The sequence below is a fragment of the Nyctereutes procyonoides genome, unplaced genomic scaffold, assembly GCF_905146905.1.
Source record: "Nyctereutes procyonoides isolate TBG_1078 unplaced genomic scaffold, NYPRO_anot_genome, whole genome shotgun sequence".
Classification (NCBI taxonomy): Eukaryota; Metazoa; Chordata; class Mammalia; order Carnivora; family Canidae; genus Nyctereutes; species Nyctereutes procyonoides.
Window position 1 is genome coordinate 62,575,304 of NW_026575125.1, and position 8,612 is coordinate 62,583,915.

Below are 8,612 nucleotides of genomic sequence, written 5' to 3' on the forward strand. Positions count from 1 at the left end.
AATTGTATCTGACAGATGATCCTTTATACAAACAGAACTTTGTCAATCCAGTCTGTAGAGTCTCAGTAGATTCAATGATATTTCTCATATGTCCTACAATAATAAAGATCTCAGAAATAGAATTATGGTTCAGAATATGTGTTTTTCATGGCAATGATCATAAAAAATGAGATTAACACGCTCTTCTCACAATATAGTAATAATTATATTTACTATGCACAATATATGTCCCATCAAGGAGACAAACTAAATATTTTTAGTGGTACTATAGATGCATCTCAAATAGGTTTTTCAATAATATATTTACACTTACTCAACCTCAGTAAATATCAGTCACACAAATGAATTATTAGATAAACTACCTGAATAACTTATTGTATAAAACTATGAACATACCTCAGAATCTTCATACATTTTAAATCCCTTAATGTTCTGGCATCTTTGTCCATAATATTTCTGTTGGAAAATTTTTTCCTTATAATCTTGCTATCCATGCTTGTAGGTTTGACTAAAGACACAGAGTGACCCTTTGAATATTGTCCTTTGATCTGTATGCGGTTCTAGCTAGCCTTTTATAAGGGCTTTTTTAAACACTGAATACTAGTAATACATCATGTCATCTAGTTGATGATCATGTCTTATTATTGTATGTTCAGAATGACTCACAGAAAGCACTAAAGAAATGTTCCAGAAGCCAAACAAAACATTTATTAAAACCTTTGAGGACTGGACACAATTACTTCTTTACCAGCTTCTAGTTAGCTTTAAGTTTGATGGTTTGATAATACACTGAGATGATAGTAAACTGACCCACTATCTAAATAGTGTGCTGCCTATGTAGAGAACTTAGTAGTAGCCTCCAATTTTGAATTGTTAAAATGGTTCTTCCTTAATAGTATTTATAACAATATGTAAATATTTTATCTATTTACTTGTTTTATTTTTTTAAAGATTTATTTATTTATTCATTCAGAGAGAGAGAGAGAGAGAGAGAGAGAGAGAGAGAGGCAGAGATACAGGCAGAGGGAGAAGCGGGCTCCATGCAGGAAGCCCAAGGCGGGACTCGATCCGGGATCTCCAGGATCACGCCCTGGGCTGCAGGCGGCGCTAAACCACTGCGCCACCGGGGCTGCCCTATTCACTTGTTTTAGATCTATCTTCCCTAGGAACACACAATGGGTTTAAGGTTGTTGTCCACTGTTTCACTCCAAAACCTAAGGAAGATGGTGGCACAGAATGGGCACCCAGTAAATATTTGTCAAATAATTGATGATGAATGATGGCTATGTGAAGGGACAATTAACTCAGTCAAATTTATCACTGTAGAGTATTCAAGTTTATTTTCATAAAACATATTCTAAGAAATGATTTCCACTATACAGCACAATTTTCATCACTGATGAGGATGCTTAATTATATAAGGATAGCCATGGTGCTTTAGAATCTGAATAAACCTTCACGGAGTACCTAAAGTTGATCAGAAACTTCATGAGTCCAAACTCAGTTGATGGCATCAAGTATACTGAATTATTGATGGATAAAAAATATAGATTCATTTTAAAATTATTCTTAGAGAAAAATATTCTAAAATTTTATTTTAATTATAACTTAAAAAAACATTTGGCTTGTTTCATGAAGCTTAAATTGGATGTAAAATTATGACAGTTCTGTGAGTAGAACTAAGATAAGCCATTTCTAAGAATATGAGTTCATTTGCCAATTAATCATTTGTGGTAATCCTCTCTGGTTTGGTGTAGTACAGATGAAGACAATCAAGCAGGATTAAAAGCAAAGGAATCTTGGCCTAGATATACTCTCAACATTTTACTAAATGGCCTCAGGAGTGGGAATGAAGAGGGTTACTTACTTGAAGGTCTGTTAAATCCCTTACTGTTCATCCCCTGACTTAATCCCTAACAAGGACCACTCCACTGTCAAAAAATAAAATAAAATATAAAATAAAATAAAATAAAATAAAATAAAATAAAATGCAAAGCATGTTCTTTTTCCATCAAGACACCAGAGGCAGTTTTTAAAATTACAAATGGTTACCTTTTGAAAAACTAGATCTAACTCATCTATTTGTCTAAAATCTTTTGTTCAACAATATCTTTCTTATATTAAATAATAACATCTTACTGTTACATAGTTTTATAGTTAATGGAGTATTTATTCTTTATTAAGCAAAAAATAAAATAAAAAATAAAAATAAATAAAAATTTTAAGCAATGGAATACAACTATTCTGTGTGTGAAGTGGGTTTGAAATATTGTCCCACTTTTATATATCTAAGACTGAAACTGAAGTGTTTTAAATCTCAGTCCATGCTCTTCCACTTTTTGTTGTTGACAATATTTATCTATCAGAATATGACTAAAATATGACTAAAATGTATCAAACTTTTTTCCTTGATCATCTTGTCACTTCATGATATGTGAAAAAACAGCTTCTTTAAGAGTTAAAGGAAGCTCTTCAAACATGCTTATAATTGATATCTAACAGTTTGCTGATCCCATAGAGGCCACATTTATCTCTTTATCCTATGAAAAGCAGCTTCGTTTTCTTTTAAAGATTTTATTTACTTATTCACAAGACACACACACACACAGAGAGAGGAGAGAGAGAGAGAGAGAGAGAGAGAGAGAGAGAGAGAGAGGCGGAGACACAGGCAGAGGAAGAAGCAGGCTTCCTGCAAGGAGCACAACATGGGACTCGATCCCTCATCCCGGGATCACACCCTGAGCCGAAGGCAGACACCCAACCGCTGAACCACCCAGGCCCAAAAAGCAGCTTCTTATTTAAATATTCCACAAATATTTACTAATCATCAACTATGCACAAAAGCCTCTTTGCTATGGACTACGTAGAATACAAAGATTTTTCAAGCATGATTCCTAATATCAAGAATATTTCAGTCTAAAAAAGACTGATAAGTCATAGTTCCAAATTGTTACATTGAAAGTCTGTGAGTGGTAAACCACCCAACTTCTTGGCATAGACTAGGCACTTAAGAATATCTGATGAACAAATGTTGAATGCATGGGTGATATAAACTAAGTGCTATAAGAATTTAGATGAAAGTATCCATTTTACCTGAAGTGGTCACTAAGTCATTATAGAAGAGATGAAATTGATTTGAGTCTTGAAGATAGGTTTTGAAAAACAGAGACAGAAAGAGGGCAAAAACACTTCAGGAAATTGCAACTGACAGGATGTGCAGGATGAATTGTTACAAAAAAGTTTGGAGGTAAGACCAGATAGGAGTTTACCGCAATGTTCTCAGCATGAAATGACCAAGTAGATAGATATGAGAATCAAAAAGAAGGGTCATGTGCAAAAAAAAAAAGTCTAAAGCTAACATTAATATGATTGGAAGCCTAAATTAACATGAAAATAGAGTATAAAATAGAGCAAAGGAGAACTCTGAGTTTATGACTTTGTTTCCATGAAAAGTTACTCCTGAGCTTGCATGAAACCACGTTATAAATTATTTCAAATAACCACCTATTCTGGAAGCAATAGTGTTAACAGAAAGAACAATGAACAAGGCATAAGAATACCTCGGTATTAGTCTCAACTATGCAATTAACTACCTGTGTGCCCATGAACAAATGACTTTCCTGTTCTTACATCCGAGTATCCTAATTTGTAAAGCCAGGATTGGACAAATTGACCTCTGTGGCCCATCATAACTCAAATACCCCATGGTTCTCTGATTCCTAAGTTGCTGAGTATCTTCCTAAAATATAAGTAGATTCAAATGAAATTCCTCTGAGAAATTAGTGGCAATTGCAACTTAGTTGCCACTCTTAATACATACTATTTTTCCTTTGATTTATAGTTATTGGAATGTCTGTTAGTGGTATTCAGCTAAGGGTATATCCTATGTTTCAGAAAAACACTGACTGAAGACATTTTATTTCATAGAGGAAATTAATAGAACATTATTCTACTTACATGCTACAGAAAGATGGACTTAGAACGCTGACGAGTACAGAGGTCTGTTTTGGCAAGTTTCATTTCTATTAAAATTTACACATCTCTTTTACAATAATCAGTGTAATAAAAAACAAAGTCGACATTATCTATCTACATGTGTATTGAAGTGAGTTTATTTTCAATTAAATCTTCAACCTGTGCTCTTTAAAGGTTACAAAAATTCAGGATTCTATACTGTCTTCATGGCTCATACCTTGCAGCCCTAAGGTCAACCTAATTCCCCTTTTAAAATGCTACATCTTTTTTTTTTAATATGGTAGCCAGAACTAAACATAATATTCTAAGTGAGGTTATAGGAATGCTGTAATCTCATTGTATATCCTTTAAATTTTTAGACCTTTCCTATAACCATGTGTGCAGGTAAAAAATAAGCTGCCATTCATCAAGAAAGCCACTGTTATTTTCATTTCTCCTCTAGGCAGTTTTATCTTGGACTTCCCGATTGTAAATTCCTATAAATAAAGAGAATAAATTACCTAGTTTGATTAACATTTGCAAGATTAAAACACATCACTTCTACTGACTGCCGTCTACCATCCCATTTCATCCTCCTCAGATAAAAGTGAAAGGATATATGTACATTTTCATCTATTTATTGATATGTTCACATTACCTAACCCCATGAGTGTCTGTTGATTTTATCACTTAAAATTCAAACAACTAAAACCAAGAACCATAACTAATGGATATCTCCCTGTAGTGTCTAGCAAAAGATCATGCAGACAAAAACACCTAATTACAAAGTGGTTATAATGAACATTTAAAAGGACTGTGGGAAAAAAAAAGAGAAAAAAGGAAAAAAAATAAAAGGACTGTGAAACTTTCTGGCCCCCTACCTCTATTGTGAATAAGTTACTATACTCCTTTTTAATAGTAAACTCAGGTCAAATAACATGTTGATCATAACGTTATCTCTGATGGATTAATTTTTATCATTTTTAAAGTACATAACTGAATTATGGCTCTTTCTGCTCACATAGCACATTTTGGATGCTTTTGTTATATCACTCAGTCATTAAGCTTGTCTCCCTCAGTAGGCTGTAAGAGCAACAAAATCTAACTGTTAATTAGCTCCAACATTATAAAACACTATTAAACTTTTTTTTAAGTTTTTAAAGACACATGTTTCATAAAAAGTATTTCAGATGATGGTATTTGTTTCAAATGTGAATGTCAAGATAAAGCTCATTATTGTTCAGGTATTTTTTTTATTTATTTTTTTTTTATTTATTTATTTTTTATTTTTTTTTATAAATTAATTTTTATTGGTGTTCAATTTACCAACATACAGAATAACACCCAGTGCTCATCCCGTCAAGTGTCCCCCTCCGTGCCCGTCACCCATTCACCCCCACCCCCCGCCCTCCTCCCCTTCCACCACCCCTAGTTCATTTCCCAGAGTTAGAAGTCTTTATGTTCTGTGTCCCTTTCTGATATCTCCCACACATTTATTCTCCCTTCCCTTATATTCCCCTTCACTATTATTCATATTCCCCAAATAAGTGAGAACATACACTGTTTGTCCTTCTCCGATTGACTTACTTCACTCAGCATAATACCCTCCAGTTCCATCCACGTTGAAGCAAATGGTGGGTATTTGTCGTTTCTAATGGCTGAGTAATATTCCATTGTATACATAAACCACATCTTCATTATCCATTCATCTTTCGATGGACACCGAGGCTCCTTCCACAGTTTGGCTATTGCGGACATTGCTGCTATAAACATCAGGGTGCAGGTGTCCCGGCGTTTCATTGCATCTGTATCTTTGGGGTAAATCCCCAAAAGTGCAATTGCTGGGTCGTAGGGCAGGTCTATTTTTAACTCTTTGAGGAACCTCCACACAGTTTTCCAGAGTGGCTGCACCAGTTCACATTCCCACCAACAGTGTAAGAGGGTCCCCTTTTCTCCGCATCCTCTCCAACATTTGTGGTTTCCTGCCTTGTTAATTTTCCCCATTCTCACAGGTGTGAGGTGGTATCTATTGTGGTTTTGATTTGTATTCCCTGATGGCAAGTGATGCAGAGCATTTTCTCATGTGCATGTTGGCCATGTCTATGTCTTCCTCTGTGAGATTTCTCTTCATGTCTTTTGACCATTTCATGATTGGATTGTTTGTTTCTTTGGTGTTGAGTTTAATAAGTTCTTTGTAGATCTGGGAAATTAGCCCTTTATCTGATACGTCATTTGCAAATATCTTCTCCCATTCTGTAGGTTGTCTTTGAGTTTTGTTGACTGTATCCTTTGCTGTGCAAAAGCTTATCTTGATGAAATCCCAATAGTTCATTTTTGCTTTTGTTTCTTTTGCCTTCATGGATGTATCTTGCAAAAAGTTACTGTGGCCGAGTTCAAAAAGTGTGTTGCCTGTGATCTCCTCTAGGATTTTGATGGAATCTTGTCTCCCATATAGATCTTTCATCCATTTTGAGTTTACCTTTGTGTGTGATGCAAGAGAGTGGTCTAGTTTCATTCTTCTGCATGTGGATGTCCAATTTTCCCAGCACCATTTATTGAGGAGACTGTCTTTCTTCCAATGCGCATCTTTCCTCCTTTATCGAATATTAGTTGAACATAAAGTTCAGGGTCCACTTCTGGGTTATCTGTTTTGTTCCATTGATCTCTGTGTCTGTTTTTGTGCCAGTACCACACTGTCTTGATGACCACAGCTTTGTAGTACAACCTGAAATCTGGCATTGTGATGCCCCCAGCTACGGTTTTCTTTTTTAAAATTCCCCTGGCTATTCGGGATCTTTTCTGATTCCACACAAATCTTAAAATAATTTGTTCTAACTCTCTGAAGAAAGTCCATGGTATTTTGATAGGGATTGCATTAAACGTGTAAATTGCCCTGGGTAACATTGACAGTTTCACAATGTTAATTCTGCCAATCCATGAGCATGGAATATTTTTCCATCTCTTTGTGTCTTCCTCAATTTCTTTCAGAAGTGTTCTATAGTTTTTAGGGTATAGATCCTTTACCTCTTTGGATAGGTTTATTCCTAGGCATCTTATGCTTTGGGTGCAATTGTAAATGGGATTGACTCCTTAATTTCTCTTTCTTCAGTCTCATTGTTAGTGTATAGAAATGCCACTGATTTATGGGCATTGATTTTCTATTCTGCCACACTGCCAAATTGCTGTATGAGTTTTAACAATATTGGGGTGGAGTCTTTTGGGTTTTCTACGTAGAGTATCATGTCATCGGGGAAGAGGGAGAGTTTGACTTCTTCTTTGCCAATTTGAATGCCTTTAATGTCTTTTTGTTGTCTGATTGCTGAGGCTAGGACTTCCAGTACTATGTTGAATAGCAGTGGTGAGAGTGGACATCCCTGTCTTGTTCCTGATGTTAGGGGAAAGGCTCCCAGTGCTTCCCCATTGAGAATGATATTTGCTGTGGGCTTTTCGTAGATGGCTTTTAAGATGTCGAGGAAAGTTCCCTCTATCCCTACACTCTTACGAGTTTTGATGAGGAATGGATGTTGTATTTTGTCAAATGCTTTCTCTGCATCTAATGAGAGTATCTTATGGTTCCTGGTTTTTCTCTTGCTGATATGATCAATCACATTGATTGTTTTATGAGTGTTGAACCAGCCTTGCATCCTGGGGATAAATCCTACTTGGTCATGGTGAATAATTTTCTTAATGTACTATTGTATCCTATTGGCTACTATCTTCTTCTGCTGGGTGTAGGATCTATTTGCTGTTTTTTCTCTAGCTCCTTTAGGTGTAAGGTTAGCTTTTGTATTTGAGTTCTTTCCAGTTTTTGAATGGATGCTTGTATTGCGATGTATTACCCACTCAGGAATGCTTTTGCTGCATCCCAAAGATCTTGAACGGTTGAATCTTCATTCTCATTAGTTTCCATGACTCTTTTTAATTCTTCCTTAATTTCCTGGTTGACCCTTTCATCTTTTAGTAGGATGGTCCTTAACCTCCACGTGTTTGAGGTCCTTCCAAACTTCTTGTTGTGATTTAGTTCTAATTTCCTTTTTTTTAAAGATTTTATTTATTTATTTATTTTTTATTTATGTATTTATTTATTTGAGACACACACAGAGAGAGAGAGGCAGAGACACAGGCAGAAGGAGAAGCAGGCTCCCTGCAGGGAGCCTGATGTGGGACTTGATCCCTGGACTCCAGGATCACACCCTGGGTCAAAGGCAGGTGCTAAACTGCTAAGCCATCCAGGGATCCTTTTTTTTTTTTAAAGAAGTTCTAATTTCAAGGCATTATGGTCTGAGAATATGCAGGGGACGATCCCAATCTTTTGGTATCAGTTCAGACCAGTTTGTGACCCAGTATGTGGTCTATTCTGGAGAGAGTTCCATGTGCACTTGAGAAGAATGTGTATCCAGTTGCGTTTGGATGTAAAGTTCTGTGAATATCTGTGAAATCCATCTGCTCCAGTGTATCATTTAAAGCTCTTGTTTCGTTGGAGATGTTGTGCTTAGAAGACCCATTGAGTGGAGAAAGCACTAGATTGAATTCACCAATTATAAGTGTATTATTATCTAAGTATGTCTTAACTTTGGTTAATAATTGAATGATATATTTGGCAGCTCCCACATTCGGGGCATATATATTGAGGATTGTTAAGTCCTCTTGTTGGATAG